The sequence below is a fragment of the Cupressus sempervirens genome, chromosome 2 (genome assembly GCF_028749045.1).
Source record: "Cupressus sempervirens isolate cs-2001-9-10 chromosome 2, ASM2874904v1, whole genome shotgun sequence".
NCBI lineage: Eukaryota > Viridiplantae > Streptophyta > Pinopsida > Cupressales > Cupressaceae > Cupressus > Cupressus sempervirens.
The window spans coordinates 295,448,032-295,463,222 of record NC_143119.1 but is presented as its reverse complement, the minus strand read 5'-3'; the positions used below and the strand labels follow the sequence as shown (position 1 = coordinate 295,463,222).

The window sequence follows — 15,191 nt, the reverse complement described above, 5'->3', positions numbered from 1 at the left end:
TTTGTTAAAGGCATTAATAAGACTATGATTGCATTAATACCAAAGAAATAGGAACGTTCATCACTTGTGGATTTTAGAATAATATCACTATTCAATACTATATACAGAATTCTATCAAAAGCTATGTTCCCCGAGGACGCGTACCTGACCAAAATACCATAGTTTCCGAGATGGGGACATCCCAGGGACGGGGGGATGGGTATGGGACATACCCAGTCGTCCCCAAAAAATGCAATTTAGCAGAGGACATCTCTGAAACTCGAGGACACCTGGGGAAAAAAAGGGGGATGGCTTGCTATCCCCGGTATGGAAAGGGGACATCTAGACGTCCCCCGACCATACCGAGTACAACTGGCCATCCCCCTTTGTTTGTATGCAAAAAGTTTAAAAAGTTTAAAAAGTGAACATTAAAAAACATTTTTAAGCCTCCCAACTAGGTCGCCCAGGTGGCCCTACCCCTCCAAATGCCCTAAAAGTTTTAAACTCACCACATTTTAGTTGTTTTGTCATTTGTTTGGTTTTCATTTTTGTGTTGCAGTGGGCTGGAGTTTTTATTTTACAAGAGGAGGTGATATTTTTGCTTCCAATAGCTTGACCAAGGGTTTGATCTTCCATTTTGTGCCCCAAGTATGGAACTCTTTATGCTTCCATCTATCATTTTTTAAATAGATTTGCAGCTTGCAAAGTCTGATTTTTTTAATTTACTTTTCATTGTTTCAGCTCATATATCTATTGCATATTTAAACCTCAAAACAAAGCACAATGAGCAGTAGTGAGAGTACTAGTAGTAGTAGTGATGAGAAAGAAAATGTGATTGGGGTTGATGTTGCTAGTAGTGGGACTAGGAAAAGAGTCGATCCTGAATCTGATTTGTTTAAAGCCCTTCCACCATTATGAAGAATTTTGCAAAGGATTCTTTCAATAGGAAAAACCCTCTTCTCCAATATGTCACACCTAGGGCAAAAGATAAAAAGAATTCAGGAGGGACTAGGGTGTGGGATTGTCATGTTTGTCTTGATGATTTTAGAAGCAACTATACAAGGGTGAAGTTGCACTTTTTAGGTCTTTCATGCCAAGGAGACAAAGCTTGTCCTAACTTGACTGATGAACAAAAATTAGAATACCAAAGATCCCACTTAAAGACTAAAATGGATGGGCACAATTTGACAGTGACATCACCATCTATTCTCTCACAATCATCTAGGCATATGTCATCCGCCATTGGTACTAGTGGCAACCCCACTAAGTCTAGAGGGAAGAGAAAGATGAGTAGTGGTGAGAAGGACTCAGTGGAAAGTATGTTTAATGCACGGGCAAAGGAAAAGTGTGAGGCATCCATTGGCAGATTTTTTGTTGCTAATGGTATCTCATATCATGCAGCCCGTTCCACTTATTATAAACAAATGGTGAAAGATATATTGACCATGAATTCCTCATTTGTAGCCCCTAGTGAGCATAAGCTATGAACCACCATCCTAGATGAAGAGTACTCAAAGGTTGTTTTGTTATTTTAGGATATGAAACGCACTTGGGGTAGGATGGGTTGCTCTATTGTGATAGATGGGTGGACCAATGTTAGACATCGGTCACTCATCAATATCATCGTCACATCCCCTGTTGGCTCTTTTTTTTGAAAGCCATAGATTGCTCACAAAAGAGGATGCAGAATTCTAGTTCACTATTTTGAAAGATGTCGTAGAGGAGATTGGGTCGTCTAGTGTTGTACAGGTCATCACAAATTCTACACCTGTGTGCAAATCCGCTGGTATGATGATAGAGGGTGCTTATAGGCACATCTTTTGGATCCCTTGTTGTGTTCATTTCTTGAACAATGCTTTGAAGGACATAAGGAAGATTGAATGGGTGAAACAGGCGGTGCTAGAAGCTAGAGAAGTGCAAATGTTTATTTGCAACCACCACACTTCACTTGCTCTATTCAGGTCCTTCCCTAGAAAGGAGTTCCTCAAACCAGCCGAGACAAGGTATGTCAATTTTAATTATAGTTTACTTTTAGTTTGTTTTAACTTCAAGTTATTTAAAAAAATTATTTGTAAGTGTTACAAACTTACACGTGATGTTTTTAATCATTAATGTTTAAGTTTAACTTTATTAATATATTAATTTATAATTGTTGCTATAGGTATTACGCATATTTCATCTTGATGTAGAGGATGATTGAGGTGTATGAGGCCCTTCAATTGATGGTGGTGAATCCAGAGTGGGGACGATGGTCTAATTCTAAGTCCTTTGAAGGAAAAGTAGTGAAGCAAAGAATCCTTGATGAGAGTTGGTGGTCTACAATGAGGTAAGTTGCTGATTTTTAAATTTAATGTTAGTCTTTTGCTTGCTAATTTTCCTACTAACAGTCTTAAAACTCTTATAATTCTAATTCTGGTTTTCATTTTTTTTTGCATCTTGCAGATATATTTGCTCTATCATAGCACCCATTGTAGATGCCATTAAATGTGTCACCAGTAAATATGGTATCAGGATGTATGTCGTCGGTATCAGAATGTATGTCGTCGGTATCAGGATGTATGTCGTCGGTATCAGAATGTATGTCGTCGGTATCAGGATGTATGTCATCAGTATTAGGATGTATGTCGTCGGTATCAGGATGTATGCCATCAGTATCAGGATGTATGTCATCACTATCATGATGTATGTCATCAGTATCGGGAAGGTTCTATGTCAGTATTAGGAAGGTTCTTATTATGTAGCTGACATGTTGTATGTAGCCGACGGACACCTTCGGGAAGGTTCTTTGGAATGTATATATACCCCCTCCGGGGAATCATTATAATCATCATATCATAAGCATAATGTAATATCTTTGGCATATGCAAATAATATAATAAGTTCTGCTATTCTGATTCATTGTCTGTATGCATTGATTTCTTTACCCAGTACGATAAACATTTGTCACCATTGCCCAATGAACCTGGAAGGAAGGAGGAATGAAGATTAATGCCAAATCAACTTAACAAGGATCGAAATAAGGTAAAGGAAATGGACGAAATACGCACAACACAAGGAAATCTAATTTTGGCACAAGCAGCCGAACGCAGAAGGAGGTTCCAGAAGATCGCCGACGGACATAGAAGTGCGGAGGACTTGTTGGAGGAGACTCGACAACGGGTGGAGTTGGTGGAAGAAGCAAGGGAGGAGTTTTTGAATTTGTATTCGCCGAGGGAAGAGAATCCAGATGGAAGAGAATCGACTCGCACGGCTCGAAGTGCCAAGGGATCAAGAGCGTGGAGTGAACTCTTCGTCCACGATACACTTCCAGAACGGACAGATTCGCTTAACAGAGACCCTTCTTCACCAAAAAGCACAGCTACCAGAATACAAAGCGTTGGTATCGGGATACCAAGTGTTAGTGTCGAGATACCAAGCATCGGTATCGGGATTGAAGGACCAAAGGAGAAGTTGCCTAAATTTGATGGTGATAGAACAGCCGATCCCATCCGACATTGTAAAACATGCGAAACCATTTGGAGGGCAAATGGCATAACGGATACAAACGAATGGGTCCAACAGTTTCTGGCCACCCTACGAGGTGTTGCAATTGATTGGTTCACCGATACAAATCCCCAGAAGTTAAACAATTGGGACAACATCAAAAAGGAGTTCATTACGGAATTTCAACTGTTGCGCGATGACAATGAAATCGTAGCAGAGATTTACAACACCAAACAAGGGAAGAATGAAATAGTCTGAGTCTTCATAAGGAAGTTGAAGAACTTGATCAACAAAATGGAGAATAAGCCAGCTTATGGGTTACCGAAAAGATGGTTCATTGAAGGCCTTCACCTAAAGCTGCAAAAGAAGATGAAGATCGTGCCACCATCGTCATACACTGAAGCGTACAATCGGGCAATGAACCTGGAAAGTGAGTAGAAGACGAAAAAGAAGAAGAGTAGCTCGTCGAATTCAGATGACGACACATCTTCAACAGAGGAAAGCAGTGATGATGAAAAGGGTAGCAATAAGGTTCGCACCCTCCAAAAGGACATGATTCGGATGATGAAAGAGTTCAAGAACATGTAGAAGGACACCAAGGGAAACGAGCTATGGTGCACCAAGTGCAAGAAAGAAGGCCATATGAAGAGATCCTGCCCGAAAGATCAATTTTGCTGATCTTTCGCAAGATTTGCCAGATCATGGGACATTTGACAAATGAATGCCCTTTCAACCTAAAAACAAGAGCATTGCAGCAAGTGTTCCTGACACAGGAGGCGTTCGCGTCAGGAAGGAGCAGGAACACCAGTATGGAGGATGCCACGTCGAGAGGATACAGAAATAATCGGCAAGGTCAAAACAACAACAATAGCAACAACAATAATGGTAGCAGGAGTCGAATTCAGTACGATGCGAACGGCTGACCCATAGTTCAATGCCGAGCATGTAATTTGTGGGGTCACTTTGCCTGAGACTGTACAATAGCAAACACACTGAAATTATTATGCAGATGGTGTAGACCTGGCAATCATGAAGATGCCAAGTGCCCGAAGTTAGGAGTAAATTTGATCACTATCGGGACAGACAAAGAGGAGGTTCTGGCCATTACACGGAAGCAAGCAAAAGTGTACCTTGACCCGACAGAAGAAAAAAAGCGACAGGAGGAAGTGCAGGCAGAGATGCAAAAAGCAATGCAGGCAAAGAAAGCACACCTGAAGGACACTATAGGTACCTCCGCACGGAACTATGCAGAACAGAACATCGTACGACAAATCTTACAAATCGAGGTACCCGTTAAAATCAATGATCTGTTGCTCACTATGCCTCAACTCCGTACGGTACTCATGAACATAGCTCCAACTGCTAAGTTACCAGCAGAACAAGGAAGGGAGAAACAAGGTGGTGCAAGTGAAAAGATCCGATGATGTTAGCCCTCTCATCTGGACGCCATCCGACAGTTGTCAAAATGGGAATTCTTGGGACTTTGTTGACGGAAACGATTGTAGATAAAGGGTCTAGTGTCAATGTGTTACCAGAGGACACCTGGAAAAGGTTGGGACCACCGACATTATGGCCACCTACATTCCAGCTGCTAACGGTCGATCAACACAGAATCAAACCCTTGGGATTCCTGATAGCACAACCAGTGACGATTGGAACACAACCATTCCTACTAGATTTCGTCGTGATCCCGCTGAAGAGGAAAGGGTGCGATGCCATTCTAGGCCGAGGGTGGCTAATTCAAGCCAAAGTTAAACACGACTGGAAGAAAAATACTCTATCACTTGAAAGCAAAGGGCGGAAATACGTCATTGATCTACACACTCAAATGGTCGGGGAAGAAGCCCTGTCATCAAATTCCGAAGCAGAGGATGAAGGGAGGCAGTGTATGGAATCAGATTAGGAGGGAGTCCTATGGTTGGAAGGAGACAACGATTTGGATTCGGTGAACGGTCTTTACCACTAGCAGATAGAGGACTATGAATTGTTTCAGGGTTGCAACGTGCTGAAGATAGAGGAAGGACACAATGAGGATGGATTGCCAAGGGAATTCACGAAGGTAAAAGAGGGAAATGTGTCGCTCGATGAAACACCTGCCCATGCATTCACTGAAGGGAAGCCCATCAAATACAATGAAGCCACACTGCACACTATGAATTTGGGAGACAAAGCCGACCCAAGAAACATACTGGTAGGAGATAACTGGGATCCAGTATTGAAGGCAGAGACATTCAAGATATTCTGGGAATATAAGGATGTATTTGCATGGACATACAAGGACCTGAAAGGAGTATCGCCAGAGTTGTGTGTGCACCACATCCCGTTGATTGAAGGAGTCGTACCTGTACAGAAGCGACCCTACAGGATGAATAAGAACTATGCAGCACGGGTTGCAGAAGAGATCAACTGGATGTTAGAAATTCGCATCATTTTCAAGGTGCAGATCAATGAATGGGTGTCACCCATAGTAATCTCACTAAAGGACACCACCTAGATCCGAATATGCGTTGATTTCAGATGCCTGAATGCAGTCACGATCAAGGATCCGTTTCCAATTCCATTTAGAGACAGCATCTTGGAGGAGGTAGCCGGACACGAGATCTACTCATTCATGGATGGATTTTTCGGATACAATCAAATTTCAATCGTAGAGGAGGATAAGCTGAAGACGAAATTTGTCATAGAAGATGGAGCGTACGCATATAATCGGATGCCGTTTGGCCTGTGTAATGCCCCTGCTACATTCCAATGTATCATACTGCACATCTTTGACAAAATGTCTGTCGAGAACTTCAAGGCATTCCTGGATGATTGGTCAATATTCAGCGCTGAGGACAAACATCTGGCAGCACTGGGTGAATGTATGGAGAGATACTAGCGCGCGTGCCTAGCCCTGAATCTGAAGAAGTGTAGATTTATGGTTCCACAGGGAAGGTTTCTCGGACACATAGTTTGTAAGGAAGGATTGAAGACAGATCCGGATAAGGTGAGAGTCATATTGGAGATGCAGTCGTCCACCAATGTAACGGAGGTAAAATCTTTCTTCAGACATATAGGCTATAATAGACATTCATCAAAAAATTTGCCAAGGTAGCATACCCGTTGGACAGGTTAACGTGCAAAGGAGAAGCATTCAAATGGGAAAAGGAACAGGATGAAGCATTTGAAGGTCTCAAAGTACAATTGGCTACGGCACCCATCTTGGTGTATCCAGATTGGAGCAAAGAGTTTCATGTTCATGTCGACGCGTCCAACTATGCAATTGGAGCAACCTTGGCACAAACAGGTAGCCACAGGTTGGATCACCCGATCTACTTTGCCAATCGACTGTTATCAAAGGCTGAACAGAATTACAATACGACTGAATGGGAAGCTTTGGGGATGGTCTATGTTGTACAGAAATTCCATCATTACTTGCTGGCGACACCATTTGTCTTCTATGTCGAACATCAGGCTCTTTTGTATATGGTCAATAAACCTGTCATTCAAGGAAGAATCAGCTGCTGGTTACTTTTGTTAGAGGAGTTTACCTTCAAGATCATCGTATGGCCGAGGAAGAAACATGTAAGCATAGATCATCTGTCATGCCTCAAAACAGGTGAACTAGCAGACGGTGTGAATGACGACTTTCTTGATGCACAGCTGTTCCAGATTGCTATACTGCCAAAATGGTACACGAGCATCGGGGAGTACCCGTCGACGGGACAATTTCCAAGTAGCATGCCACCAAATGAAAGACGGAAGTTGGTGTTGCCGAGCCGAACGTTTCAACTGATCAATGGGTTGTTATATAAAATGGGACCCGATCAGATCCTAAGGCGATGCATCCTAGAGGAAGAGATCCCAAGGGTACTGAAGGAAGCACATGAAGGACCAGTAGGAGGACACATGGGACCAGACACAACCGCAGAGAAGATACTCCTGGCAGGACTATGGTGGCCGACTGTACACAACGACGCCATAGAGTGAGTCGTTGCATGCGATACATATCAGCGAGCCGAGAAACCTTTGAAGCGAGACTTCATGCCTCTGAATCCCTCTCATGCCCAGGAACTCTCTGAACGATGAGGATTGGACTTCATCAAACCCCTAAAGGCAAGCAAAACCACAAGATGTCGATACATCGTCGTAGCAACAAAGTACCTGACCAAATGGGTGGAGGCACGCGCACTACCAGATAACTCGGTGATAAGCACAGCAAAATTTATTTATGAGCAAATTATTACCAGGAACAGGATTCCATTGCAGTTAACAAGTGATAAGGGTGGACATTTTGTAAACCATGTTATTCGACTGCTTACCACTAAGTTCAAGATTTATCATTCAATATCGAGCCTGTACTACCCAAGAGCAAACGGACAAGCCGAGGCTACCAACAAAATCTTGGCATCAATTATCTACAAATCCTGCGTGGTTAAAGGCGAGGATTGTGAGGAAAAATTACCCTCCGCTCTTTGGCTTACTGCACAGCGTATAAGGTGACAATGGGGCACACACCAGTTCAATTGATATTCGGCCAGGAGATAGTAGTACTAGCGGAATTCATGATTCCGAGCCTAAGGATAGCATTGGAAAACAAGTTAGGCAACATGGAAAGCTTAAAGGAGCAACTGTATAAATTGAACAAGCTGGAGGAGAAGCAATTATTGGCGCAGTGGGCGACTGCAGTAACACAGAACAAGCATAAGGCATGGCACGATAAGCACTTGAAACTGAACAGATTTCAACCTGGACAGTGGGTGTTGAAGTACGATGGCCAGAATGAGATCAAGTCGGGCAAGTTCAAAGTTAAGTGGGTTGGACCTTATCAGATTCGGGAAGTGGGTGATAATCGAGCGATCAAGCTATGGACGCTGGATGGACAGGAAGTTCCAGAAACAGTGAATGGATGTAAGCTGAAAATTTATCGTGCGCCAGCTAAGTCGCCATCAGGGCCTATTAAGGAGCAATATTTTTTTTTAAAATGAGAGAGAAAAAGCACCGTACGGTCAAGTGACCATACGGCATTGGGAACAAGAAATGACCACCATACGGTATCAGGAGCAATGACTACTATACGGCATTTTATATCAAGAATATGAATCGTATAGCATTTTGCATGAACCATACGGCATTTTATATGAACTGTACGGCATTCCAAGCTAAATGGTATCCACCGTACGGCAATTTATAGAACGAACATGAAGCTATATCACTGTACGACCATCCACAGGTGGTGTGAGGGAGCATAAAGAAGCTACATACGGCAGGATCACTCCAGGTTTCGGGCAAACATAGCAAAAGGCATAAGGAAGCGTTGGTTTTCCAATTACGTACGGCACTTAAGGAAGTCTGGAGGCTCATCATTGGCAGCCGTATGGCATCTCCAAGTTAAGCAATATTCCTCGTAGGCTCTCTAGAAAATGGCGTATGGCATTTTTATAAAATGAACATGATCTCCGCAAACTAATTTAGCGTACGGTGTTGGAGATTTTTTTTAAGAACATAAGGTACAACGGCATTAGCATAATCGCCGTATGGGTTGCAGATAGGAGAAAGTCTTCCGAAGAGAGCTTCAGGACCATGCGCCAAGTATTGCAGTATTTGTATTATGCAAAGACAAAATAGAAGATCACGCTTGGAGTGCTCTGTAGAATTCCATACGGAAGAGTTGTAAAACCTTTGGTGTCACTCGAAGTGCCCAAACTGGAGGCGTTTAGAGGAGGAGACGTATAGGAGAATAAGACCTGCAAGTACCCTGCAATTGAGGGGTACGGCATTCCAAAGCTTAGAGGAGGATTTATGCTCACATCCATACGGCGTCCCCTAGCAGTAAAGAAGAGAAGCCATATGGCGGGCTAGGAAGGAGAAGGCAAATATTGCTTGCTAGGATCTATATGTTGAAGGGGATTTTGACAGAAGACAGGTGTTTGCCAGGATCCGTCCGATAGAAGGCAGGTGTATGAAAAATCACTGACCTAACGGCAACATATTCAGCAAACTCATAAAGGCATATTAGGTATGCAATCAGCCGGTAAGAGGGCTTGGAGGAAACAACTAGATCAGGATTCAGCCATGAACCAAGATGTGTAGGCAGGGCCTTCTGAAGTGCGTCCACGTGGAAAGGACAAGGGCAAGCAAAGGGCCAAAATGCAAAATCAGCCGGATGTGCACACAACGCCACAGACTGTAGTTTTCGAAGGGTTGAATGGATGAGACTGCAGGAAATGGTGGAATGAAAATCCAAATACTCACCTCGTTAAAGCAAGCATTTGAAAGGCGCAGGTGGAGTGGGCAATCCGGATGCCACTTTTCTGTATCCGAGATTTTGAGGGCGTCTTGCGTCCTATGATTGAGGCTTATGACAGGCATTCCCAGAAGTGTTCAATTCCGTATTTGGGATATGACATAGTGATATCATTTCGGCCAGCCAATTTTACTAGAGTATTCAGTATACCAGGAGCGGTGCAAGGAGGAAAGAAGATTGATAGTAAGTCCAAAAAGATGAGCAAGGAGACGAAGTTACAGCTGATACAGTTGGTGTGTAACGACCGAGTACAGCAGCAGCTGGATAACCTTATTGGCACTTCGAAGGGCAGAGGGTTTCGGAAGTTTGATATTAGAGAAGGCCAGTGGAAGTGCCTTATGGATGTGGTAAAAAGTAGGCTTACAGGGTCTAGCAGGGTGTCCGACATTTCCTTTCTATTGGTCAATATGATGAACGGGCTCATAAACGGGAAGGTGTACGACTGGGCTTCTCTATTAGCCACGTGCATGGATGAGTTCATGACTTTGCAGCATAAAACATTTTATATGTCGCACTACGCCATCAGACTCTTTCTGGAAGCTACTGCGAGGACGATACCCCATGAGCAGCTAGAAATTAAGCCAAGTCCGGTGGTACCTGGCGAGCCTCCGATAATGCAATGGAAGCATTTAGACTCACCTACATGACAGAAGGGCGTGGGCCAGAAGAGGGCACGGCAAGAGATGGAGGAATTGGGCAATAGGGATAGTGGCCACCAGGACACATCTTGTGAGGATGACTCTGAGGATATGGAGGTGGAGCTGGATGAGGAAGATGATAGGGAAGGCGGAGTAATTTCAGCAGTCCCACTTCACTTCTTGTGACAGTTGATGGCTACACCAGTGACTACTACATCAATTCTGGCATTTCCAGCCCCACATATGCACACCATGGCAGATGTTCACATCCCAGGGTTCGGACAGTTTCAGCATCCAGTGGTGATGACCCCAGTAACTCTTAATCCCAGATCATGGACAGCGGTAGCAGGATTAGTTCCACACTCAATGTTGGTCCAGACTTCAGCAAGCCAGAGGATAGCATCACCAATAGGCACGCCTACGAGTATGCAACCTACGGGATCATAGCCTTAGCCAGCAGTTCACGAACCGACTCCCGTACCCGTAGCATAAAGTTTGCCTCAGCCTCCTCCTGTAGCAGAGCCTGTAGCAGAGGGAGGAGTCAGTCAGGGGGGCACACAGGAGTAGGTTCGTCTAGAGGTGATTGGGACAGATGCAGTAGTCACCATAGCGGACACTGGTGGATGAGGATCAGGATGCTAATTTCAGTATTTCGAAAGTGCAACCCAAGGTGCCAACAATGGAATGGATGAGCACAGCGAGTCAGGCGAGTGAGTACTCAAGGCAACGGCTACTTGTCCCTGTTGCCAGAGGTCCTTCCATTCAGTCTCCTATGAGAGAGCATACGTAGTTGGAAGCCATTTGGTCGAGCAGCGAGGTAGTTGAGATACCGACATCACCAGGGGTGGAGGATCAGAGTCCAACAGCAACAAAGAAAGTAGATGAAGGGGTGCAGGTGTCGGACCCTCTACCAGTAGCGGAGGAGAAGGATAAGGATGTTCATTCTCGCCTTGCTATCATCGCAGAGCAGAGCAAGTCCCTGGCAGAGTTGGTGTTCACATAGAGAAGACAGGCAGAGGCTAGGCAAGAAGCTCGAGAGACGGCAGAGAAGGCTCAGGAGGAGACGGCCGATCGATTTGCCACCCAGCAGATTGCATGCGAAGCAGAGCAGGCCGCCCTGTTAGCACAACTCGAGGAAGGTGCACGAGGGAAGCAGTAGGCAAAACAGCAATTAGCAGCAGCAAAGCAGTGGTTGGTAGAAGCTCTTTAGGAGGACTCGGCGAAGAGGGCTCATGATCAAAAGAAGTTGAGTGTCAAGAGGTTGCATTGATGCTGAAAGAAGTTGTGGAGGAGAACTCTCAAATCACAGTTGATTTGAAGGTTTGGACAAAACAAGTGTATCAGCTTCGACGCAGCCGGTCTTCACAGTCTAAGACACAGCCTTCCGGTTCATGATGTCTGTCTATGTTGTTTTTATGAATAAATGTATTTAGTTGTTTGTTTGAGTTTTGTTGTGTGGTCGTCCGAAGACGACTTTTCTTTTTGGGGGGATGATGTCGTCAGTAAATATGGTATCGAGATGTATGCCGTCAGTATTGGGATGTATGCCATATGTATCAGGATGTATGTCATCAGTATCAGGATGTATGCCGTCAGTATCAAGATGTATGTCGTCGGTATCAGGATGTATGTCATCGGTATCGGGAAGGTTCTTATTATGTAGCCGACATGTATGTAGCCGACGGACACCTTCGGGAAGGTTCTTCAGGATGTATATATACCCCCTCTGGGGAATCATTGTAATCATCATATCATAAGCATAATGTAATATCTTTGGCGTATGCAAATAATATAAGAAGTTCTGCTATTCTGATCCATTGTCTGCATGCATTGATTTCTTTACCCAGTACGGTAAACAATATGTTGATATTGATGCTCCTAGTCTGGAAGAGATCTATGAGACTATTGACAAAATGTTGGGGAAGATAAAGAGAATTGTGGCAGCAAAGGATCCTACATTGGGGTTTTATGACGAGCATAGTAGGCCTATTGTGACGCGGAGGTGGAACATGATAAATATCCCGCTTCATATGGCAGCCTTTTCTCTAAATCGCAAATCATTTTCACAGTTGGGTGGAAGGGACCTCCCATGTGATGATTCTGAGGTATTGGATGGCTTCACAAGAGCAATTGATAAGATGTATTCAGCTCAAGATGCCTCTACCCTTCGTGCATAGTTCCTTGACTTCACCAACCTTCATGGCCCAAACTTGGGTAAGCCACAAGCAAAGTTGGATAGAGTTGTTTTGGCACAGAGAGATCCTATTAGATGGTGGACCTGGCATGGGAGAGATACACCTGAGTTAAAAATATTTGCTAGTCGTCTCCTTGCACAGGTTGCTAGTTCCTCAGTTGCAAAGAGGAATTGGTCCACATATTCATATATCCACTCTATCAAGAGGAACAGACTTACCTCTAAAAGAGTGGAGAAGCTAGTGATAGTGCATCGTGCTCTTCGACTTGTGGATTGTTAGACTCCAAAGTATACGCAGACATCACCTTTGTGGTGGGATGTTGAGCTTGAGGATGTGGCCCAAATAGATGAGGATGACACGGCACGAAAATTGGTTGGGGTTCCATTAGATGAGACTACGCTTCCTGTGGAGGATGATAGTCAGGACTCTGATTTTGATGCCATGGCAGTAGAAGCAGAATAGGAACAGCAGTCTGCTTCATTTTTCTATGTTTTGTTTTTTATGTTGAATGTGAATATGATTATGATACATTGATACATATTACTTTATGGCAGCCCTCTAGCCCTTGGGCCTATAGCTTTGGGCATATTTAGATTTTGATTTTCTCTTTTATCATGTTTATCATTATGACATTATGATATTGTTAATGTTCACTAATATTGATATGCATTTTGACAATTGGGTATTGAAATCGGATATTATTTCCTAAATGGCATTCAAATGTTGTATGTTATAGTTCTATAATGTTTAAATGACATGCTTTGTGCTTAGTTTCATATGAATGACTTGTATATTCACAAATTTCAATGTATATTTTAAAATTTCCCTATATATATATATATATATATATATATATATATATATATATATATATATATATATATATATATATATATATATATATATATATATATATATATATATATATATATATATGTCCCCATTTGCCGTCCCCCCCGGTTCCCAAAATAGCCCAAAAAAATTGCCATCCCGGAAACCCGTCCCACCGTTCCCCGTCGTCCCCATACCGGAAACTCGGGGTAACATAGATTATTTATCAAGGTCACCGGGAGACGGGGAGACTTTGAGGTCTCCGGTACTGGTACTGGTACTGGTACGGCAATTTTTCAAATAGGAGACGGGGGTACTTGGAGACGGCAATATTTTTTTTTTTTTTTTTTTTTTAAATTTTAATAGTTTAAACTTAAAAGAGTCTAATACTAAAAGTAAATACAAAATTTCAAATTTTCAAAATAGTAATACCGTAAGACTAAAAGACTAAAGTAAATAATAAATTAATAATACTAGTGTTGTCACATTAAAAATTAAAATAGATTCATAGAGTCAAACTATCAAAGATTATAATAATAATAAGCGGTCAGATACAGAAGCACATTACTGAAATAGATTTTAAAACCTGACAAATTGGCATTGCTACAAAAAATTTGTGAAAATTATTGAATTATTCAAAATCGATGCATGCATAAAGACACACTTAGGATTTCTATTTTCTAACTAAGAGTTAGGATTGCTTAGTTTAAGAGGGAGTAAATCATTTTGTAATAGTGTTTTTTTTCCAGTTACACAGATTCAAATAACAAAGATTCCCATATTGGTACTAGGATATTGCCAACAGCAGATAAACAGGTACGAATAACAAATACGACTTATACATCAAATTGAAACATGATATCCTCTTGAAAAAACAGAAATATGGGACCAAATACATTCATGTTAACATACATAAAACCTCTAGTCTATCACTGTTATCGCTGAGTCTTTATCAGCAAATAGATGCTTGGTTTTCATGAGGAATAATACTATTATCAAGCATTTGCATATCAGATTTCTGTAACATACGTAATACTATCTTCTAATGCACTAACAACAGTTTTTGCACCCTAATTCCTCAGCCGCATAAATTTATGTGATTTGGGATCTTTACTGCAATCCTGCACAGCTTCCAATATGTTGTCTTAGACTTGTATCGTGTTCCAGTAGGTGACGTACATCACCAAGCAGTTGTTACAAAATTCATATAGTACCTTAGATTTTTGCATTAAAAACATTTAAATGAGGGCTAAAATATATAAAATTATTTAATATTATATTTTACATTTATATTTTATCAGGAGACTTCGGGGAGACTTCACTTTTTGAATTAGGAGACGGGGAGACTTCAGGAGACTTCGTCATGAAGTCTCCAACCTTTTTTGAGGTCTCCGGAGACGCGAAAAGTCTCCGAGACGCGTCTCGGTCTCCGAGACGCCACTTTTAGGGGGGAGACGGGTCTCCTGGTAACCATGTTATTTATAATTACTTTGGGAAGGCTGTGAGTTGCTGCTCAGTGATTGATTCAATTTATGAGTATTTTTTCAGGAAAATAAAACATGGAATTCAATGCTCAATGAGTCATTAAACCATCTGTATATTGATTTGCAAATTAAAATCAGAAAATTCATTTCATTTCATCTACATGTAAACTGTTTGACAAAATTTCCAGTGGAAATAGTTGCAAATATTGGTTTGCAAAACAAAGGCATATATTATATTAAGTCTATAACTTATCAAGGAATGCAGATGTGGTAGCATAAAGAATTTCAGGTACAT

At 42.2% G+C, this 15,191-nt stretch overlaps 1 protein-coding gene across 3 annotated transcripts in view; it reads right to left on the bottom strand.

Moving 5' to 3' along the window:
* Positions 1 to 15,191, bottom strand: part of LOC149572244 (peroxisomal (S)-2-hydroxyacid oxidase GLO4-like) — a 185,842-nt gene that overhangs the window by 144,147 nt on the left and 26,504 nt on the right. The gene's annotated exons all lie outside the window — the stretch shown is intronic.